At 33.1% G+C, this 24,631-nt stretch overlaps 1 long non-coding RNA gene across 1 annotated transcript; it reads right to left on the bottom strand.

The window, feature by feature from the left end:
* Nucleotides 1-8,067: 8,067 nt before the first annotated feature.
* Nucleotides 8,068-21,286, bottom strand: LOC141546013 (uncharacterized). The gene is made up of 6 exons (XR_012483210.1): nucleotides 20,961-21,286; nucleotides 16,091-16,173; nucleotides 13,577-13,633; nucleotides 11,779-11,915; nucleotides 9,488-9,608; nucleotides 8,068-9,123 (listed from the first exon to the last, which is right to left on the bottom strand). It is a non-coding gene; the product is annotated as an uncharacterized LOC141546013 (long non-coding RNA).
* Nucleotides 21,287-24,631: the final 3,345 nt, after the last annotated feature.

The following is a 24,631-nucleotide window of genomic DNA, read 5'->3' as shown; positions in this document are numbered from 1 at the left end:
TAACAATTCTCCAACTGATGGGCATCCATTTATTTTCCAGTTTCTAGTCACTACAAAAAGGGCTGCCACAAAAATTTTGGCACATACAGGTCCCTTTCCCTTCTTTAGTATTTCCTTGGGATATAAGCCTAGTAGTAGCACTGCTGGATCAAAGGGTATGCACAGTTTGATAACTTTTTGGGCATAATTCCAGATGGCTCTCTAGGATGGTTGGATTCATTCACAACTCCACCAACAATGCATTAGTGTCCCAGTTTTCCCACATCCCCTCCAATATTCATCATTATTTTTTCCTGTCATCTTAGCCAATCTGACAGGTATGAGTGAGGTGGTATCTCAGAGTTGTCTTAATTTGCAGGAAATATCTTTTGATAATGTACAACTATGTTTAAAAGGTAATTTTTATCACATTATTCTAGAATAGTTTTTAAAGGAAAAGTAGAATTAAAGGAGAGAACAATCTGACTTGTTTTCATTATTTGTTTATTTCTGTATTTGAGAGGAAATACTTCAGCTTTCTGTATTATGGGATACCACAGTGTTATATTATTAAAAAATGCTTTTAAGGCATATATTCCTCATTTTCTTCCTCTACTTACCTTTTTATCCTACTAATACTGAAAATGCATTGTCTACTTATATGCCTAAATCCATTCTTGGCCAAAAATCGGGAAAATATTTTTTCTAACAAAGCTGGTTAATTCCTTAGGAAGCCTTGTAAGACCATTGCTCAAATGAGATTATTACACTGATATCACTTGGAGTGGATACCCCAAAACTTTTGTCAAACTGCAATTCAAATGTCTGATTTGGTGGGTTTGAGATACATTATTGTCATATGAGACTATTAGCTTAAGGACTAAATTTCCAGTTGATTTTTGTTTGGACTTCAAAGATACAAACCCTAAATTAGATAGGAGGGGTAGCTTCTCAATATTGATAAATAGTTCTTTTAAAATATTTCTGTAAATTTAATGATTCATTTAATTTCAATACTTCTGTTTACACTGAAGAGAAAGTCAAGAAATTTTTGAAAGTGCATTAATTCTTTCATATTATAGGCTGTATTCCATGACATTGATAGTGTTTCATTCATCAGACATAAACAGATTTAAAAAGTGCTCCATTCTGTGAGGCAGAAGCTGATGCCACTGGAAAAGTTTCTTTGAATTTTTGGAATTCCAGTAGCTTCCATTAGTGTCTGGTACATAGCAGGCTTCTAAGAAATGATTATTGACTGCTAACTACCTTGGTCTCCCTTATTCTTGTTAATTATCTTAATTGTTCTCAGAAATGTGCCACATCATGGCCTCTCCTATCTTTCCTGGTTTTATTTCAGTTTGCCTATTGTTTCTCCTACCTATTACCAAAGAAACTCAGGAAGATTAATTTCTTCAGGCTTTTAAAAATCTGGATGTGTATATACCCTTATGCTTACCTCAGTAAGGGACTGAAAAGGATTCCATGTATTTCCTCTTGATTGTATTTTGTCTTGTAACTCTTAAGCAGAATTCTCATCCTTTGTATATAGCAATACTATTTGTAATGTGATTTTTGTAATTTTGTGATGTGATTGACGTGATATGACATTTTATTGGTGTATGTATTTTAAACAATTTATTCTTAAATGTTTTGCTTTGAATATTTTGCATTTCAAATTCCATTAATACCTTTCTTTTGAACCCTACATATCCTTTTGCAGACACACTATAAAAAATAGAGTTTTTCCTTTTCAAGAAAAGATATTCTGCTCTTTACAACAAGAAACTATTTAGAGGATGGAATGTTCTTGCTCTTGGTTATATTTTTAGGACAAGGATAGGCATATTTGGATTTCATATTCTAAGTTATGATTCTCCCATTCCATTACTAACAATAGAGGAACATTCTGATTTTGATTTCAAAGTCTATCCTGTTTATATTTGAATTTTGAATACCTTCCTCATTTACTTACTCTTTGATGTATGTGCTTATGATATAATCTTTTCCACCAATGTAACCATCCAATATCTCTTACTTCATTGTCCACCACTAATGTCTATATTGGTTGTATTTGTTTGAAAAAGTAAATGTTCAAGAAAAAGGCTGTTCTAGTGAAACTGAGTACATTAAAAAGAATACTTTCATAGATTATGTAGTGATTAATAAGTTTCTATGTAACTTGAAAAGTTTCTAGAGGAGGAAAATCAGTATTGTTAAGAGTTGTGAATTCATGACAATGAGAAACAAGTGAATAAACCAGGAACATTTAACCAGAAGAGAAGACTAGGGAAGGAGTGGGAATAGAAATGATAATGGTATTCAACTATGTAAGAGCTTTCACATTGAGGAAAAATTGTTTTGTTATTTTATGCCTTTAATATATATTTGTTAACTGATTTACAGAAGATACAACCAGGAGCTTGGGAGGTATGGAATAAAGGTTGAATGTCAGGAAAATAAAACAAAATAAAACTTCCCATTAGAGAGGTCCCAAAGTTTAATGGGTTGGTGACTTTCCTCTTGATCTACCAGCAAAAGTTGAAAAAGAATCTCTTTATATTTTATAATGGGAATGAATGTAATGTATATAATGTGCACATATATAATATATACACCTATCTATACACACATATATGTATCATATATGTGTCTGTTGCACTAAATTTCCTCTGTGATCTTTTCCAAATCTCAAATTCAATGAATCTGAATGATGAGAAGACCAATCTATTTACCATAAATAGCTTGTAATCAATATTTAGAATCCTTTTAAAATAGATTCATTTGACTATTCCCCCTATTTGATCTACTTCCATAAGAGGTGACAAGATTGGTCTAATATATTTTTATATCTCTTTTATTATTATTCTTATTACATATTTCACTCAACTAATATACATTAGGTATAATTATTTTAAATATGTAAATTTATTCTTTGAAAATGTTCTTAAATGGGAGGATTCTGGAAGAGGACAGAGTAGGCTAGAAAATTCAAAGTTCTCCAGATTTTCCCCACAAATAAAATAAAATTGTACCTCAGTGTCAATATAGACTGGGTGAAAACAAAGAAGACTTGGGGCAGAATAGGGGTTCTCTTGGAACAACTCCAAACCTGAGAAAACCAGAATAAACCCCCCCCAGGCCAGGGATTAGCCAGTGTGAAGTGGAAATATCCCTCAGCCAGCTCAGAACAATGACCAAGTAGGGAATAAGTGTGTGCTGAGTGTGGAGCCTCAGCAGGAACCATAGTAACTTTCACTTTCAGATAGGGTCCAGAGTCTGGGTTTGAACTCAGTAGAGGGAAATTCAGCTGCTGCTGCATGAGAAGGAACAAGTACACCGGGAGAGCAGGAACTGGAAGGTAAAGTCGCTACTGACTGTCCCTACTTAGGGAGCAGCTCTTGGTTTGGGGTTCCAGGTAAGAGGGTGAGCTGAAGTGAAACTAGGGATATCATCACTTCTTCCCAACAGGATTAGAGGTGCTTATACTAATAGTTCTTATTTAAAAAGGATAATATTTATAATAGACAGGCAAAGAAGAAAGAACTTAACCATAGAAACTTTCACCTCTTCAATTGTGTTTGTATGGGGTGTCTGAGTCTAGGCAGACTGAAGAAACCTCCATTGATTAGGAACACTAGGCCCAGCTGTGCTGTTGAGCTGTGTCCCTGAGCAAGAAGGAACCAACACACCAACAGAGATGGTGGGGCTTTTGGTTTGGGGTCCAAGTCAGAGGGGAGAACTGAAGTGAAGCTAGAGGTATCACCCCTTTACTCCATGATTAGAAATATTTATACAAATATTTCTTGTTTTAAAAAAGCTTTTTTGATTTCAAAACACTGCAAAGCTAGTTTTCAGCATCCACCACCGCCAACTCCTGTAGTCCAAATTTTCTCTCCCTTCCTTCCCCTCAGCCCCTCCTCTAAAAAGCAAGTAATCTGATATAGGTTAAAGATGTGTAATTCTTCCATGCACAGTTCCATAATCATTATGCTGCACAAGAAAAAAACAGATCAAAAAAGGAAAAAAAAGAGAAATAAAAGTAAAAGCAAGCAAACACCATCAAGATGAAACTATTATATTGTGATCCACACTCAAAACCCACAATTCTCTCTCTGGGTGCAGATGGTTCTTTCTATCACAAGACCATTGGAACTGCCTAAATTATCTCATTGTTGGAAAGAGCCACGTCCATCAGAATTGATCATTGTAATCTTGTTGTTGTTTACAATAATACTGCTTACAAAAAACAAACAAAATGAACCAGCAAAGAAAAAAGAAACCAAACATAGAAATAGGAATGGGGAAGGGAAATAGGGAAGACAGAAGTTTATCCTCAGACAAGGATAATGAAGCAAAAAATATATATATAAAATTTCTTCTACCCAAAGAGTAACATAAAATAACTTCCTGCCCAAAGAGAATTTATAGAAGTCAAAAAAAGCCTTCAAGAATCAAATGAGAGAGATTGATGAAAAACTACACATACATACACATAAACATACACATATACTATCTATATTTATACACATACACATATATACAATTATATCCATAAATGCACATGTATATAAACATATATATCTATACATGCATATGAATAAATACATACATACATATATATATATATATATATATTACTGTAGCTTGTGAGAAGGGAGGTGGAATGAAAGGAAGAAAAGAGAATAAAATAAATAGTGTGCACAGCAGGAACAAAGGAATAACCTACAAAGAAGCAAAGAAAAAGATGGATAAACATGTATACAATCTCTTATTATATATGTTTTCTTGAAATGAAAATTTATTATTGTATATTTTTCATCCTTCTTGATGTTCCACTAGGCACTTGATAATTTTTTTGTTTTTTGTTTTTCAATTTTCCTTTTCTATCTTTCTTTTCTAATGTGTTTTTACTTATTTTTATTTAGTTTTATTTAATTATGTATTTAGTTTTAATTATGAAAAAAAGAAAATGTCCTTAAGAAAATTATATTGGTATTTTGAAAATCCCAAGGAAACTTGAGAAAATGGCTAAAAAAAGTAAACATAAAAATATGGCCAATATAAAAATGAAAGCAGGGACATTTTGATTTGTCAAATTTATTGAATCACAGTTATGAAATGAAATGGGAAATAAGAAAAGTGTAATTGTGCTACTATTAATTATCTTCTTTTTTAATTGTTAATTGAAACAGGGCATTCTGGGAAGTACCTATAAAATATGTAATTTTAAAAAAATATATGTTCCTAGAGTTTATCGCTTTTATAATTTTTAAGGATTTCAAGAATTTGTCACATTCATTTTTATAATTCTTTTGTACATCAAATAAAAATCGATTCAACATTCAACTCTCTTATTTCTGAAGGGAAAGAGAAGAAATATTAACCATACCTATTTTCATGTGGAAAAACACAAGTATAATAACAAGTTTGCCTAAACGGATGGTGTTGGATACAATTCTACAACATATATTGGACCAGTGAGGATTTTTAAACATGTATTTATTCTTTTAAGTATCACATGATTCAGAAAAAGCTAGATGCCCACACTTACAACCAATAATAATCATTACAGACTTAATTTTATTTTGAAACATGACATTATCTGAGGTAGCACAAGTCCTTAATTCAGATAATTTGGGGACAATCTTTATTTACTTTAAATACGTGGATGTCAAATGACAAGGGAAAAATTATTGAATTACTTCCATTATTTGTATATATTTGCTCTGAAGAATTAGCCAAATATTATTTTGTCTGTCCCGCTTTTTTCACATGACACTATATTGCCTTAAAGTAGGCCTTTACCTCACTTTCAAGTCATTTCCAGACAATTCCATCTCCAGGCTGACCTTCATCCCTATTTCATTCCCACTAGGAAATTGGGCTCAGCCTTTGAAAGTGCCTTTAACTTTGATAGGTCTTTTTTTTTTTTTTTTAATTTCATTTTGTCCAAAATGAGTGTTTGCATACATTAGTTGAACTGAGTCTCATGATAATTATTTATGGTAGGTGCTTTACTATCCCCATTTTACAGCCTAGGAGATTGAGACCATGATCACTTTAATTGAGACTTGTCTGTAATCACATAGATCTAGGCTCCAGAAGCAGAATTCAAATTCAGTGCTTCCTTTAATCCAGGTACATTGCTCATCCCATTATTCTATATTGCCTCCAGAACTAATCTTCAATTCAAACAAATAAATAAATATTTATTAAATACTCATTATGTTTCATGCACTGTACTAGTTGCTAAAATTATACTATGAAAAATAAAAGAACCCCTGCCCTCCAGAAGTTCACATTAGAACTAGGAAACAATAGAGATACATAGATGTCTACACAATACATAGAATAAATATAATTTAGGGGAGGATATTTTTGGTTTCCCATTCTCTTACTTGCTTGATTTGCTTCTCCAAGGTCATTTTCTTGGAATAAACCAACTCAGTCTAATCAGAAAAGAATATTATCATACTGTAAGTTTCTATCAAGCAACTATATACTTTGTTCCTCCTTCATTCCTGAAGAGAATATAAGATCATTGAAGGGAAGAATATTATATTTGTCTTTGTCTACCTAACACCTAGAATAGGGACTGATACCCAATAAATAAATAGGTGCTTAAAATTTGCTTATTTAATTCAATTGAGGGTTATCCAAATTCTCTTTGAGGCATAGACTCTCTAAATGTTTGATATTCATCTCTATGCAAGACACAGTCATGTACAAATGCAGTACTTCTGAAATGACCCATTTTCTGGGGAATCTGTCCAGGACTGACAAACTCAATATGGATAGAAAAAATAAGCTCAAGAACCAAATTCTAGATTTTCCAGTGGTACAATCTAATAGCTAGGTGAACACACACATTTAAAAAAATCAACTCCCATATTACGTATAAAAAAGTCTAAAAATAAGTGGCATTCTGTGGCTAATATATGTATATATTAGCTACAGAAGAGAGGGAGAGAGAGTGAGTGAGATAAAAATGAAATTGTCACCTCCCCTTCTACAACAAAGCTGTTTCTAAATAAACACAAAGCTGCCAAAGTAGCAGTGAGCATTACCCTTTCATTTGCAGTCTTTTTTTAAAACCATATCCAGATTTTGATTGACTTGTTAAATCAGGAGGAAAGGGAAAGAGGCCTCATAATTAAATTCATGTTGCCAGTTTTTTTTTGTTTCCCATGTTTATATTTTCAAATTATAGAACAAATGTGGCCATCATGTCAGTGTAGGCCAAATTATTTTAATTTTTGGGCATCTATGAAAACAATTGAGTGACTATCTCTTTCTCTTTGTCTCTCTGTCTCTCTCTCTATGTCTCTCTCTTTCTCTAGCTCTCACTCTCATGTTCTGTCTCTCTTGCTCTGGCTCTCTCCATCTTACTCTCTCACTGCTCCAATCCTTCTCACTCTCTCACTGGCTTTCACACACTCACTCTTTCTCTCTCCCAGGTATATATACCTACTAGCCTACTTAAATATAATGAACTAAACTTTAGCAAGGAATCTGATATTTTAGAATTAATAACGATTAGATAATTTAGAATTCCCTCAGAGAAACCAGGGACTAGACAAATGACCAAAGAAGCATGTTCCTGAATTCTTTTTTCTCCTCTCTACAATTCCCTCAGTTGATTTTAATCTGACCTCCTTTAATAGAAGAAGGTCTACTCTAGGATGGACTTGGGGATATATTTTCATCTGAGGCAGCCTCAGGAGTCTAGCTAAACTTTATATCATCACATTTCCAAGTAGTTCCTGGGAAATAAAAGATAATGGAGATTGGGTATAGGGAACAGGGGATCAGGCCCTATCTAAGTGGACTTAGAGTATACAAATTTTAAAAGGAATTGAATTAGACTCTTTAAACCTTTTAGGTAAACCAAGAATTACCTTAACCTCCAAAGTACTCTAGATTAGGTCTCTATCTTTCTTGTTGGGGCAAGACTCTACCTTTAGTTGAAAGTTTAGGAATCAGCACAGACTTAGATCTGAATACAGTCTTTGACATTTTCAAGATGTATGACCATTGGCAAATTAATGAATATTTATGCAACTTAATTTTCTTGTCTGCAAAAAATGGGAATAAGATAATTTTATTAACTTATGATTTTTCCTTCACAGAGGTGTTGGAAGAATTAAACATTGTAGTACTATATAAAAATATTTGTTATTGTTGTTACTGTTATTTTTAAAGTAACAAAATTTCATCTGCCTGAGCAGTCGTCTGATGTTTTGATGCATTGTTGGACACTGAGTAAGTTCTTAGGAATAGACTTTCCTGTACCAAGGAGAGAATTAATGAGGCTTTTGCTGGAGATTCTAAGTATGGGTCATTTTATTGCCTCTTGACATCAAATAGACCTTTGACTCACCTTGAACAGAAGGCTCCAGGCCTATTCAGAATGGTTGATGGCATACTGAGTCCGTTTTGAGTCTTTCCTTACATTCACCAGAGTTCTGGAGCGATCCCCTGCCAGGGATGTTGTAATCTCCCACTGGATGTTTTTCCTTTTCTGTCTTTTTTTTCTTTGCTTTTGAAAGGATAGACAAGAAAGGTATCTGTGCTGAAAGCTGAGTAAACCTGGAGTGCAACTGCCGAAAATTCATGAGATCAGAGTCAATTTTGCTTGAGCTAACCAGCAGGGTAAACAGTTTGCTATAACTTTAATAAATGAGGCTAATAGAAATGGTATCAGAACTGTTAATCTGCACATTTTTCATTTTCATACTCAGCTGGTAGTTAAAGAGCTCTCTTTATCACACTATTCTTGATTTTTTTCAATACCCTTTGCTTTTGTGATCACTTAGTTTATGTTCATCCTCTCATCCCTCAAGGAGCCAGGGTAGCCTTCAGCGGAAAAGATGTGATTACTGTGAACACTTTGTTGATAAAAGATGCTCTCAAAACAGAAGGAAATTAAGTTGTTACTGACATTTCTCCATGGAAAGCGGGGTTCTCTGCAGCAGAAGTACCACACAGTGGAATATTCATTTAGTGAACTCTCTGAGATTGTGAGAACTTTGTTGTAATCTCAGAAATGGAAAGTTCAGGACCATAAGTTTAAATGAATAAAGGGAAGTGTTGAATACTCTGTAGTCCAGAAGCCTGGCTTTCTTGGGAGTGTCTGGTGTCCTACATAATAAATCAGAGGAAAGGATTAAAAGTAAGTAAGTCCAGGGCTTTGCTTTTATTTCATTCTCTTGGTGTTAGTCTAAGAAATGTCCAGAAAGACAGTTCTTCCTTACCTGATACTTTTCCCTCAATGATCTGTAAGTTGTCTGAACACATATTGTATGTTTGAGCCAGGTTCTCAAGTACCATATGTTTTAATTTATAAGCAATTGAATTCAACCCAAGGCCAGGATATTGTTACAATCCAAGATTGTATCAGCAGGGAGGCGCCCCACATTATTCTGTATCTGTTTCTTACCCGCATTGGTGATCTTAGGTTTAATGGAGGCTGCCAAATATGTGAGGGGGGGGGGGAGATCTTTACCTTAAATTAGGCAAGAGCAGTTTTCCAAAGTATCCCATTCACAGAGTATAGCAAAGTAATTCGATCTTAAGGTGAAGTTTCTGACTACTTCAGTAATAGAGTGTTTATGACCATAGTAATCCTGAAAAAAACCCACAACACAAAATTGTGCTTTTAAAGACACGATGAGACTCATGTTAGAACTCCTTCTAGAAATGGTTAATGTCCATCAATGATCAAAAAATTAGTAGACTATGTCTGTGTTGACACTGCTGTTCTCAGCCTAATGGTTTATTTGTACAATTGCTGACTAGCCTCCTCACTAGGGATCCTTAGCATATCAAATTTGTTCTTAGAACAACAAAAGGGTATTAAACATTCGACATGGGAATATGGGGGGAGTGAACCCAAGCACAATTTATCACTTTCACCTGGAACTGCTCACCCTTACAAACGGGCTGGCAGTTTTTCCTTAGAATTTTAAAATCTTTCATGTTTGACTACTTCCAATAACCTGTCTATACGATGTCATGATGCCTTTATGAATGGGGAGGGATTGGGGACATTCTGCAACTACTGCTGTGATTGATTATAATGCCAAGGACATTCATTTACAAAAACAAAATTTCAGATGTGTAATGAGGATTCAAATTAGGTGACCTCTAATATCCCTTTGAGCTCTGGATCTGTGATCCGTTGATCTCACTGCCAAAGCAAAATAAGAATCTTTATCTAATTATGGCATCTTGTGAGCATTTTTCTGACCCACGATTGCATTTTATTCAATAAACATTTATTGAGCATTTATTCCATATTTTTCAATAGAATATCTCTATAACTTTCTTTTTCATTTCCCTACCCTTTACATCTTTAATGCCTTACACAGTATATTTAATATAGTAGAGCTTAAATAAATTTTTGTCATATTGAAATGAGTTGAACCCCCAAACATGAAAGCTTTCAATTTACTTACAACTTGACTCTGGAATTGACATGCCAACCTGAATCCCTCAGATGAATTTTCAAAGTAATTCTGCATGAGAGTTACTAGCAAGAAAGGCAAAAAACAACCCCAAAGTTTCCATGGCCAATGAATTTGGAGAGGAGGGTGAATTTTAATGTGACTTTTATTGAATGTACAATGCTGCTGCTTTTGCTCTGCTAAATAGCTGCTATCAATATTGAGAGTGCAGTCAATCAACAAATATTTATTAAAATATGTACCAGGCACTGTGAAAAGTGCATTCTCCCCCTTGAATAAAAAGAGAGAATGATGACATATCTAAAACCAAAACTAAAAATAGAAGAAGGGTTTCATTTTGAAAACAGAACGAAAAAAGATTTTAAGAATTAGAAGGGAATATATTGATTTGTGTCAGGAGGTATAAGCATGGAAGGATAGATGTAGCAATGGATAGTTAGAGTAGAAAAATAGATTTGAAGCTCTTTCCAAAGTCAGTAGAGCTGGACACTGAAGAGGAAGCAACTACTATCCTCTAGGGAATCATGTTGTGGGTACACAGGTGATATCAGATGAGAAATAGTATAAGAGGAAGAATAGAAAAATAGAGATAGGTGGTAATTCTGTGCTGAGAGACATTGCTTCCGTGTTTAGTCCATCTGATACTAATGTGGAAATTTGAAATTTTTTGGGGGGGCATATATCCAAATTATCTCAGAAATCTCCCAAAACATACCAAATTGGGCAGTTGTTATCCACTTCTGGTGATTCATGGGATCAGGAGTAGATTACCAGAAGACATGTAAAAACAACAACAACAATAACAAACAAGAACGTTCGAGATTATGAACTCATGGGCAAAAACCTGGAAAGGTTCAAATGGTGTTTTTATTGCTGCTGTACATTAAGGGCAAAAGGTTCAGAAAATAAAGGCAGATTTGGGAAGATAATAGTTGCCTTAGTACATGGGGTCTGAGACTGGGTTTTGCATTTCTAGGCCACAACTGAAAAATGCAGGCATGACAGACTGCTGCCAAGGGAGTACCTAAGAAGGACTGGTTAGGGTTTTTATTTTCCTAGAGGCCTACAAATCTAATCAAAAGAAGTTTGAACTTAAAAGGAAGGAGGATGGAGAAAACTGGGTGTCTATCCATCAAAGTAGATACTATATAGTACGTTTGAAATATGGGAAAAATAATATCTGTTCTCATTTGATCCAGTTTACATTGTAATTGTTTAGGATTTCTTGCAACCATAAAAAAACAGACATTTCCCACATTCTTTTGCTTTCTTCTGATTTCTTTCCTTCTCAAGTCTCTGTAGTAAAATCTTAAATTAATGTTATATCTACCTTGAGGAGTCTTTGATATCTATAATTTTTTGCACTATCATTCCTCTTTTGCTTCTTGACAAGGCAATAATGTATGCATACAGTATTAAGTGTTTATCCTCATATTTATTTATTTAATTTACATTTCCTGTTAAAACCTGAAAAATAATAAATTAATGCAAAATGGTTGTAACAGATATCAGATTTAAAAAATAATGATATAATCAGGGTTAGATTAATACCAAGAAATTTACATAAAGGGCTTTTCAGAATTCCAGTCCAAGTGTGTACATCTCCTATTCATCTTTCCCTAACTTTTTTTTGAAATATTGGTTGTATTCTTGTCATCTGTTTTATTATTAATTATGATTTTTGGATTTGTATTAAGTGAAATTTCTCAATGGTTTCAGGTTCTTCAACTTTGATCTCTTATTTTATTCTTGTACTTCTTCTAATCTAGGTTTAGAGATGAAGATATTGCTCACAATTGTCCTTTACTAGTTGGTTATACTTTGTTATGTAGACTTATGGCTAAGCATATTAAATACAGTGACTTTATTGTTTATGAATAATAAAATCTGTTTGCAATTTTGTTATCATATACTACTGGAACATAAAGTGCCCTGACATAAAAATGCATATTTTCTTCCCTCCATTAGTATATAAGTTCCTTGATAGACTTTCTTTTTGTTTATATTTAGCATAGGGTGTGACACATGGTAAACTCTTAATAAAGGCTTCTTCCCTCCCTTCCTTGCTCTTTCTTTTCTTTCTTTCCTCTCTCCCTTCTCTCTTCCCTTCCTTCATCCCTTCCTTCCTTCTTTTTTTTTCTTCCCTCTCTCCCTTTCTTCCTACATCCTTCCCTTTTTCCTTCCCTCCTTCCTTCTTTCTCTTTCTTCCTTCCTCCCTCCCTTCCTTCTTTCCTTCTCTCCTGGTCTCTCTACCAGAAGAATAACCAATTATTTCTAGTTAGTGATAATTTTATCTTTCAAATCAACATGTGTCCAAAATGCAACTCATTTATCTTCTTGCTTAAATTGTTTCAAACCTCTGCATTTTGTCCAATTAGAGATTTTTAAGCCCAGATTAATTCTTAACTCTTCCCTTTCCCACTTGTTTTCTACTTAATCATTTACCAATAGTTGTGGGTTTGTCATCGAAAGCCCTTCATAATTTTCCCCCAATTTATCTTTCCAGATTGATTTCACAAGACTTTCTGATATGCATTCTGTGCTATAGCTCAACTATTTCCTATTGCCTTTACATGATTTAATCTGTCAGCTCTGTACCTTTGATCATATTGTCCCCAATATCTAGAATACTTTTTATACTTATCTCCACATTTTGAAATCCAAAGTCCTATAGAAAGTACAGCTCAAATTCCAAGTGTAACATAGCACATCTGAATGAGTGACTGAATGAATTAGTGAATGAATGGATGAATAAATAAGTAAATATTATATTAGAAATATAATATTTATTAAGTGCTTACTGTGTTCCAAGCACTGTTTTAAGTTTTGTGGTTACAAATAGAATAGAAATACAGACCTTACTCAATAGATCACATTCTATGTGGGGGGGGGGAGAGGAGAGAACACATTCAAAAGGTTTCATCTACAAGTCACAGGGAAGAGCACATGTTTTTAGGGTATAACAGCAAAGCTGATCCTTCTAATTGTTAATTCACAAATAATCCCACAAAACCCAACCTAATCCTCAATTATATTGTATTCACTTTGTATGTATAGACACACACACAAACACATACACACACACATTATATATATATCTTTAAGTTTTGTCTTTATATGTCCCAAACCTGACAAATAGTGTAGTAGGTGCTTAAAATTCTTGTCTCTGTGTTCTGGATCTGAAACTTGTTGAAGAAGAGGTGGTTGAGTAGTTAGCTGAAGGATGATTGGGATTAGAAAAGAATGTTATCAGAAGAGGAAAGCAAAAATCTGCAGTAGAAGATGAATAGAAAATATTTTTAAATCTTGTAATAAAACTAAGAAATAATTAAGACTGCCTAAAAGTGCTAAGGATGATTAAAAAAAGACATTTAAAATTCATTTAAATGTTTAATTTAAATGTATGAGGAAAAGACCATCAAAGAGGAGACAACCACTACTTGAAGTGAATGTGATGGTATTAGCAGAAAGAGAGAAACAGGGTCTATTATTTTGTTTTGCTTTTATCTACCCAGGATAATGATCTTTTGGACTGAAAAGGACAGAACAAAAAATGGCTAATAGGGAGATAATCCAAAAGATAAGGTAGCACCTTGCTGTCCTTGATGAGTTTGTCACCCCTCCCAAATGAATTAAATCCTCAGGTACTTAATAATCACCCCTGCCAATTCTTTGGGACATCATAAATGATCTTTGAAAGCTAATGAACTGAAGTGGAAAAGTGCAAATGTTCTGATTTTCCAAAAAATGGAAAAAAAAACCAGAAAAGAGAATGGATTTTGAAGATTTTAGGGCAATGAGCTTCACTGGTTTTTGGCAAAATTCCATAATATATTCTTTAAATGTTAGGAAACATCTCTCAAAGGAAACAATGATAACCAAGAACCAGAATGGTTTCATTAGCAATAGGACATATTAGGTTCATTTTCCCCCTTTTCTGACAGAGTTAATAGGCTGATCTGGCCCTGTTGGGAAGGGAACAAAACCTGTGATGCATAGGTACACTCTGATTAACCACAGAGCAGCAAATAATAAGAGGAGATTTAATGATAGTATGATTGCCATCTTCAAGTATTTGACGGTTTATCAAATGAAGAAAGGATTTGATTTGTTCAGACTCAAAAGGGTTCCCAGCAAAGGAAGATATCTAGGCTTGATATCAGGAAAATTTTGGGATAAAAATATAGGGTTATATGTATTGGACTACATGCCAGCTGGGGAGGAGTGGGAGGGAGGAGGGGAAAATCTGGAACAAAAGGTTTTGCAAAGGTCAGTGTTGGAAAAATTACCCATGCATATGCTTTTAAAATTAAACAAACAAACAAACAAACAAACAAACAAACAAACAAACAAATAAATAAATGAACAAATAAGCAAACAAATAAATAAATAAATAACATATAGGGTTATACAAAACTGGAAACTTTTTGGGAAGAGGTATTCAATTTCATTTACTAGAGATCATCATATATGGTCTGTATCCTGACTTCTTAAACTATGGGTCATCACTCTATATGGGGTTTTATAATTTGATGTGGGATTTGTGAAATTATGATTTATTATTACTGTTTGATTTGTATACCTATTTCATATACTTGGAGTCATTTAAAAAGTTTCTCAATTGAAAAGGATACAAGTGGAAAAAGTTTAAGAATCCCTTTTCCAGATGACTCTCTGGTGGCTGTGTGGTAGAGGAAACTATTGTTCAGGGAAGGACTGGACTAAATAGTGCCTTTACTCCCTTCTTATTCTGAGTTTCTTTGATTTTGTGTTACTAGTTTTTCTATTTTGTAAAAGACAAATAGAATACCACTAAAATTCACTCCTTGTAAGATAATTTAAAACTCAGCCATATTATTATTAAATGGTACTAGCTGAAATGTGTTTAAAATGAGCCTCTTACATATGAAATAAATAAAAATAAATTTCAGTTTTGTGAAGGCTGATGAGTCGATGTTGTTAGAAACCAAGTTTCTTCATAAGTGATGAAATTAGACACCTTCTGACTGACCAAAGGGTCTCAACATAGCCTCGTTGGTCATATTTTTAGATAACTCCCATTTTCGGTAAGTCAAGAAGATAGAAATAGTACCAACTTATGATTAATTGCCTCATTTCTAAATGATTTTATTATTTGTAATAATGGTAAGTGCTCTATTATTAGCACTATACCTTAGACTTTTAAATGTTTTTTGTTTTCATTCTAACTCAACATTAAAAACATTCTCAGAGGGGGCAACTAGGTGGCGCAGTGGATAGAGTACCAGCCTTTAATTTAGGAGGACCTGAGTTCAAATCTGGTCTCAGACACTTAATACTTCCTAGCTGTGTGACCCTCAGCAAGTCACTTAACCCCAGTCTCAGAAAAAGGGAAAAAAAAAACATTCTCAGAAAAAAGAAAGGAAAATTTGTCATTTATATTTTAGCCCTTTAAATATTTCTATGTTTTAATGACTTAAATACTTATGGAGATATGACAAAAATTATCTTTTAATTGATTTTTTTTCCTTGTAGAAGTTGAACTACCCTTCTTTAGGTGGTGGTTATCATTTAGTAAACACTTATAAAGTACCTACTATGTGCATGACACTATGCTAAATGCTAGGATTATTAAAAAAGAGATCTATAAAAGACAGTCCTACCTTCAAGAATATCAAAATCTAATCGAGGAGAAAAAAAAATCAGTAGATCATTCAGAGATTGCTGCTGCTGTTCATGACGTTTTCTGATAGCAAAAGAGAATCATACATTTTACTGTTTATTAATATAGATAGCAATGAATACTTTCATGAGCAATGTACTTTCACGACATTGTTCCTACTCTTTATATTTTTGGACAAATAGGGAATAACTTTCTTATTATTCTTATAATAGACAAGAGCCACTAACTCTGAGGCAGGAGAGTCTTCCTGAGGCAATGTAATCTGGCAAAATATATTACATTTTATTCTAAGATTACTGCCAAGTAAGATGATTAATATTACCTAAAACAATGATTTTTTTCCAAGTAATACAAGATCATTATGGTGGAGTGTCATCACAAAAGGCTATTTTTCTATAAATTGTGATAGATATTGAATGTTTGGAAAATAGTCTCTAGGAAACTACTTTTTACATTCAATTCACAGTAAATTAAGCAAGCACCTTTTATGTGCCAAATTTTGTGTAAAGTGCTTGAGCATACAAAGAAAGGCAAAAGGTATGTAACCCTTATTATCCTCAAAACACTCACAATCCAATAGACAAAGCCAGAGTTCTGAGTGGACCAGGGAAGGTGAATAAGGTTAAATATGTTACTAAGACTTTTTAAATGACTTCATTTAATAAATTGAGTGCAAAAAATCAACATATTCACCAGATCCTTTACTTGCAGAAAATAGTTCTATGAGGAAAACCAAATGGACTCAAATATATACAATAGACATGCAAAAATAGACAGATGCATGGTTAATTATAATAATTATTTAGGCCATTGACAACTCTCAGAAATGCTAATTTTAAATATTTATGCTACTATTAGCAAGCCGGAATCTGAAGGAGTTTTACCCTTCACTTGTATCAGAAATGAATGATTCAGTTTATTTCTTCCTTTTCATATCAGAAGATGACTACCTCTAATTCCCAACAGGGAATGAATCAGAAAAAGGCTTTCAATTTCTCTCTTCTTGTTCATTCTCTCTTCAAAGCAAAACTTAGTCCTAATTGGAGGTAGTCTGTCTGGAGGCCTTGACAAAGACATCCTGCTTATGTTCCTAACTAAACTTAGTGGTTTTTTGCACTAAAAATGGAATCTTTTCAAACTTTCCATTCTTATCTACAGTATCACTGGGTTTATTTTAATTTCTTTCTCTATCACTTCCTTCCATATCCCATTAATCAATAAAATGTATAGGTGTTTCACGTTATCTCTTAAATTTCCCTTTTTCATCTACCTCCTAACCCATGTCTTCATTTGCTATCTAGACACTTAAACACTTCTCCTTGATTTCAATTTTAGCTTTAGTTTGTCCAGCTGATAGAACAACCTTGATTAATTAATTAATTAAAGGAAGGTATTTAAGCATTTTTGTATGACTTCTTTCTTTAAAAATCTAGAATGGCTTTCTATTTATCAGTACCTAGTTATTAAATGTGCTTACTATGTTCCGCCATTTGTTAAGCACCAACAATAAATAAAAAAGCAGAAGCAATCTTATCTATTAAGAGTTTACATTCTACCGGGGAAGACAACATATTACTATCTTAATACATACATGACATAAACAGAGCAAATGGAAGGTAACTTTTAAGGGGAGGGATATAACTACTTCATATTATTTATTTGTTATCGTGTAAGGTTATCATTCATGAATTCAAGGCTCTCCATATGGCTTATTTTATTTCTTAAAAATAAAAGTCTAATCTAGGCTGGAAGCATGGTAAACCCTTATAGGCCTACCCATTGCTAATATGCAGGACAACTTTGATCTGATCTTTTTCTTATTCTATTCCAAGGAAATTAATGCAAAAAAATATGAAGGAAGATGGCTTAGCTATTCTAGATTTAAAACTCCATTACAAAGTGTTAAGGGTAAAAACAGTTTGGTACTGATTAAAAAAAAATAGATTGATGACTTGCTGGAAGGCAGAGTTTATAGCCAAAAAAAAAAAAAAAAAAAGATAAAGATCATGAGGAAGTAAAGTAGATAATGTTGATTACATGAAATTAAGATGCTTTTGTACAAACTAACCTAATGCAGCCAAAATTGGAAGGAAAGCAGAAAATTTGGGATTTTTTTTTAAACAGGAGAATACTATACACAGTAGCAGCAATGTTATAAGGATCATTAACTATGAAAGACTTAGCTAGTCTTATCAAGACAATGATCCAAGACAATTCTAAAGGACCCATAATGAAAAAATATTATCCATCTCTAGAGAGAGAACTAATGAACTCTGAATACACATTTAAGAACAACTTAAAATTTCTTTCTTCCTTTTTTTTTTACCTGTTTTCTCCCAAAGACTAATATGGAATCATTTTATATGAATAATCATGATTATTCCCTTTCTTCACAAAGATGGGAAAGGGGCAGGAAGAAGAATTCAAAATTTAAAAAAAAGATTGCTATACAATTACATATAATTGGGAAATATTTAAAGAAAATATATTTAAAAATAAAAGAATGTTAAGATTTTTAAGTGAAAAAAAGGAATCAGTCCCAATTAACATTCATTGTGAACCTTTAGATTTGTAAAATCCTTTCCCTACATTATCTCATCAGTCAAATCATAACACTGGGAGATAGGTGCTATTATTATTCCACTTATCAGTTGAGGATCAATAAAGTTATGAATGGAAAGAGGAGAAATTTGAATCCAAGGTCTACCTAATTCTAAGCTCAGTGTAGTATTCCACTACACTGTCACACTACCTTTCGAGTAAATATATACTAATCAGAGAACCTTTCTTTTGATCAAATATAATCACATAAGATCCTAACAATTTCAGATGCTTTCTTCATTTTATAAGTGAAAATTCTGTGTTTCTGGGAGAAAATGACTTGCCTAAAGTTGAATAGCTAATGTAAGATATAGGATCTGAATTCAGAGGCTCTCCCTTCCAGAGCTGGAACTCTTTTCATTGTTATATAATTAGTAGATGACTTACAAATTTTATTGAATTTATTTAGGAAAATATTTCCCTAATCTTGTGCAAATTTAATTTTTTAGCTTAAAAACTTGAGCTCTAGAGCATGAACTATTTTGAGTTATTTAACCTTAGAAAAAATGTAATTTACTCTCTCTAGTTATTAGTAATATCTCTAAATCAAATCATTTTATTGGGTACTGAAAATCCAGAAATCTTGAGATACTTGAATTTGGGCATTGAGTGAAGAAGAAGGGAGGGAGCTTTGCCACCTAGAGCTAAAATATTTCAAAGGCTCATACAGATACATTCAGATGACTAATATGTAGCATCTCGTCACTGGCACAGAGCATATCTCTGAGACAAAACAGGTTGGAACTGTCATATCTTCCATCACACAAAACTTCAGATTAATGTTAAAATGCTGTGACTCCTTTTCCTGTCCAGAACTTCTTTCAAAGTTAATTTTAGTCTGGATTCTTTTTTTTTTTGCCAGAATAGTTAAAAAAAAAATCTGTATCTACTTCAGGGTGCTCACTGTTACTATTGACTCAACCCTAAAATGATCCCTCCTAATTTCCCCCCCACAACAGCATTTTGGAGGAGTATTCTTTACAGTATCAAGTCTCATTCTCCTATTGTCATTAAAGTGTGTCTACTACCATCACTTTTCTGCTGAGAATTATCAATGGAGTGCTTTAACCACCAGACAACAATGAATACATTACCTGATTGAATACTCCCTTCAATTAATGCATTACTGTTTCTTAGATGGCCTTAAACATCACTCTGACCACATCTTTAGCTCTAGCAGCCTTGAGATAAGATGAGAAAGGCCTTTGTTGTTGTTTTTACCTGATAAGGAACAACAATCCTCTATGCAATTTTTTCATCTTTTTAAAAAGTCACCTGAAAATAATATGCTCTGAATTTACATATTCTCTACTCTCCTACTAACAATTAGTTTTGTAAGTATTGTAAATGGAATCAAATTACATTTTGGACTTGTATTTGAATGTAAACTAAATAACAATTGCACACTTGTGGTTAGAAATAAATTTGAATTTAATCGAGTTTCTAAAAATGAAAAAAGTTTATTGTCCTTATTGAACAGTGGAAAATCCATTTCCCTGTTTGTTTTTGAGCTCAAAATATTCAAATATACCTATGATCTTATCTGTTAAAATCTGGTCCCCTCGAATTATTGACATTCATGACTTTTTGAGCTGGAATTAAAATAAATAATCTGCTTTGAAGGTTGCATTCATAAGGGGATTCAAATGTTATGATATTCTTGTGTGTTTGTATGTGTCTGTGTGTGTGTGTGTGTGTGTGTGTGTGTGTGTGTGTGTTTATCTTCAAAGAATAAATAAAATTTTCTGTGGCTTTATAATTACCTAATAGCATGACTTTGGTAAGTTATTTAGCTATAAAATAAGGACTGGGCTAGATGATCTCCATAGTATTATTTCAAATCATAAAGACTTTTGATTTTAAAAAAAGCAAATTTTTGAACTTTTGGTAAATTATCTGTAAAAATGTATATTTTTGACATCAAAGTCCCTGAAATGGTTATATATAATTATACACTGTTATAATTAATTATCTGTATGCTCTAATTATATTATATATTAATCATATAATGTACTACATATCACACATAAATAACATTATATAATTATTTGTTACATACTATTACATACTATATGTTGCATAGTAAGTATTTTTTGATCTTACCTAACAAAGGGAAAAAAAACCTACATGATTTTATGGTCTATTTCAGAGTGAATTGAAGTGACCCATTTAAATCATGGGAAGGATATATACCATTACAGGTACCAGGCTGAAGAAAAAAATCCAAAAAACAAAAACTTGGTACCTACCCTGGCTACTGAAATGATCTTGGACTTCCTCAGTCTTTTGAAATGTCAATATTTCATGAATTGATAATTTAAGCTTTGTATATAATTTTTCAAGTGGAGGGAGGGAGAGAAAGATTAGAAGACAAAAGTAAAGGAAGGATGGAGGGCAGAAAAGAGATGAAAGGAGAAGGAAGATGAGGTCATAGAGTCATGTATGGTTTTGATAAATTTTCTTCCTTAACAACTGATTATTCTTGGCATCAAATCACATCACCAATGCTCTCTATAGCTCCTTTGCACTGGATACATTTCCCCTCCCAATTCCTGCTTGGAGCGCCTTGGAATCCTGTAGTAACTGAAGACCAGAATTCAAATCTAGCTTCAGACATTTACTAGTTGTGTGATTCTGGACAAGTCACTTAACTGCTGTTTGCCTTATTTTTCTCAACTCAAAAAAAAAAAAAAATAACAGCACCTACCTCATAGGGGGTTTTGTAAAAATCAAAGAAGATTATATTTGTAAAATGTAAAGTTCAGCATTTCACAGGTGTTATGAGCTATATAAATGCTTATTTCCTCACAATCTTTTTTATGTATTATCTTTCCCCATTAAATAGTAAACTTGAAAGATGGGGCGATCTTTTGTCTTTATTTCCATCCCCAACTCTTAGGACAGTGTATTTTAAATAATAAATACTTAATAAATGTTCACTGAGTGGCCACAGTCCCTGAAGAATTAAAATTAAGGATCATCTAAATATAAGTGTGTACTGGTAAATGTTTAATTCAACCAATTCTGTGATGCACCGCCCCAACATATATATCCATATATGTAGAAAAAATAAATATATCTATCTATCTATATATAATATATATATATAATATATATAGATATAGATATATGTATAAAACTATATATACACACAGAGAATACACTGATAGTTAATTTTGTATTATCAACATTTTTGCATTTTTAATTGGTGATGAGGGGGTTAAGTGACTTGCCAGGATCACACAGCTAATAACTGTCAAGTGTCTAAGATTGGATTTGAATTCAGTTTCTCCTGACTCCAAGATTGGTGCTCTACCCATTGAACCACTTAGCTGTCCCATCATTTTCTGAAAACTTACATTCAACAGTACACTAAATCAATTCCTGATTTGTGGCTTTTATTGATTGCTTTTATAAAAGCAACCCAAAGAAAGAAATTTCCTAAAATGGAAAGGCCCATTATGGGTGTAAATAGGTTGCAAGGTATTGCAAATCAGATAATTATACATACAAAGTCAAATTGTAAAATCACAGAGACTGTGGTACCATCTAGGCATATAGTCCAAATAGGTTTAGGAACTTCTAATTAATAACCATTTATCATATCCTAACAACTTTGGAGCAAAACAAAACTGAGCTATTGAAGGCCACACTTGAGCAAGAATGTTATTTTCAAACACCATGAACAACTTAAGCTGATCCATATCTACTAATTGTGTATTTAAGATGATGTGCACAGAAAGGTTATTTTTAGGGGACAGTTAAGTAGGCCACCCTGGGTAGATACTATTGACAATGAGGATAGTGGGGGTTGTGAAAGGAATAACCATTTATATAATGACTACTATATTCTAGGCACCACTTTAAGCACTTCACAAATATTGTATTTTGATCATATCTATGTACAATTTAAAATAATACTAGAGATATGAGATATGAACTGATAATAATGAAGGCTTGTTTAGTAGTAAATGACTCCATTTGAGGGTTTCTGGGGAAAGATATTAGGATGATTGTCATTTCCTTCTCCAGTTCATTTTATAAATGAAGATATTGAGGTAAATGAGTTTAAATGACTTGCCCATGTTGATAAATGTTTTAGGCCAGATTTAACTCCTGACTCTAGGCCTGGCAGTCTATTTATTGCATCTCATAATTTACCTAATAGTAATGATAGTTGTCATTCAAAAATTTACAAAGTGCTTGAAATATATTATCTCACAGGATTGGAGGCAATTGTGAATTCGGAAAGCTCTGGTAGTATTGGGAAACAAAAAAATCTTATTTTTAGTACAAGTTATACCATACTGTTGTTCTTTATCATTTGAGCTTGAAGAGAACTAAAATGACAAAATATCAGAGTCAATATGTTGCCTTTAGGCTTGGTCCCATATTAAAAATAAAAACAAACAAACAAACAAACAAACAAATCCTGTAAAATGTGTATCTCACTACTTAACCTGACTTCCTCACAGGGTTGTTTTGAAAACAAAATGCAAGTGTAGAAATGGAAGCCCTTTAAAACATCAGGCAACTATAGTTTAGTGTTGAATTTACTAGTAGAATGTAAACTCTTGGAAAACAGGAGCCATTTTTGGTTTTGCCTTTGTATCTCTAATGCCCAATTTGGTGCTTTACATGTCGTATATACTTAATAAATGTTTGTTGGATTTGGAGGGAAATAATATAAAAAATAAGTAAATAGTATGCAGTCTGTCTCAAAAATCCTGGAGTTCTTTTTATGGGGTTTTGACCTTTTTCTTCTTTCTCATCTTTTAAAATGCCGATCTCTCTTTTGCTCTGTTTCCCTCCTTATTTAGAATCCTTGTCTCAGATTTTGGAAAACCACATGGCAGGTTCACGCTCCATCTTCACACTGAACCAAAAAGACCACAACATGAGTTTCATGGTACATCTGTCATAGGCAAATCAATAGAGAAGCCGCGTTAATGCCCAAGCACTGCTCTCCTAAACCCCAGGGACAAGAAGGAGGCAGTGTGTCCTGTCTAGTTGACATTAGCAAACTGTTTATGCACAGTACACATTCCTTTGCTCTGTATTTACATAGCTTAATGGGGTTTTGAAAGGTCAAAATCAGAGCTGTAGACATTTTGGAACTGTGAATTACATACAGTGGCAATGTTGAATTCTTAATTATATTATTAAAGGACTTATACAAGGTTAGCTTTTCACCAAAGACTAGATTGTACATGGTGCACATTTATTTAAAACTTTTAACATGGCTTTTATCTTTCAAGGCAATAGATCGCTGATGGCGGTTAACTAGTGCCAAGTCCACCCCAAATTAGAGATTGTTCCTCCTATAACACTCTCTTCCTTTTTAATGGTCTATTGAAGCTTTTATTTGGTTTGTTAGTCTAATTGTGGGTTACAAAGAATTATCATTGGCAGAAGAAGGATGTGTCAGTGTGCATGCATTAGCCCAAGATGTTGATATTGCAGAATCACTTAAATAAACATAATGATTATATTAAAGTAACGGTTGGGATTGTTTATATTTTATGAAGAGTACAATAAGGCAATACGAAAAATCCTTGATCAAAATACTGCTCCAAGTAGCTCAAGGAAATTGAATGAGCCAATGAGATTATATAGTGGATTTAAAAAAATCACTTAGCCTCTTCATTTTTGCTTTCCTTTTGGTTTGGTTTTCTCCTTAGCATGATTTTAGGAGAAACAATATATTTTCTTTTGGCAAAGCTTGTGTTTTCTTAGCCTAGTGATACAGGGAATAGAAGAAGTAATAAGAGATTTGGAGCATTAGGAAATATTAGCAGCAACGCTGCACATTTAGTGGAATGAATAGAATATTTGTATATCAAATGAGTTTTTGAAACTATTTCAAGTTTTAATTAGTTTGGTTAACTGTCGTTTCATGGATGAAAAAATAGGATGATTA

This window comes from Sminthopsis crassicaudata, chromosome 6 (genome assembly GCF_048593235.1).
Source record: "Sminthopsis crassicaudata isolate SCR6 chromosome 6, ASM4859323v1, whole genome shotgun sequence".
In the NCBI taxonomy this organism is placed as follows: domain Eukaryota; kingdom Metazoa; phylum Chordata; class Mammalia; order Dasyuromorphia; family Dasyuridae; genus Sminthopsis; species Sminthopsis crassicaudata.
The sequence above is the reverse complement of the archived record's forward strand: the minus strand, read 5'-3'. Positions and strand labels throughout refer to the sequence as shown.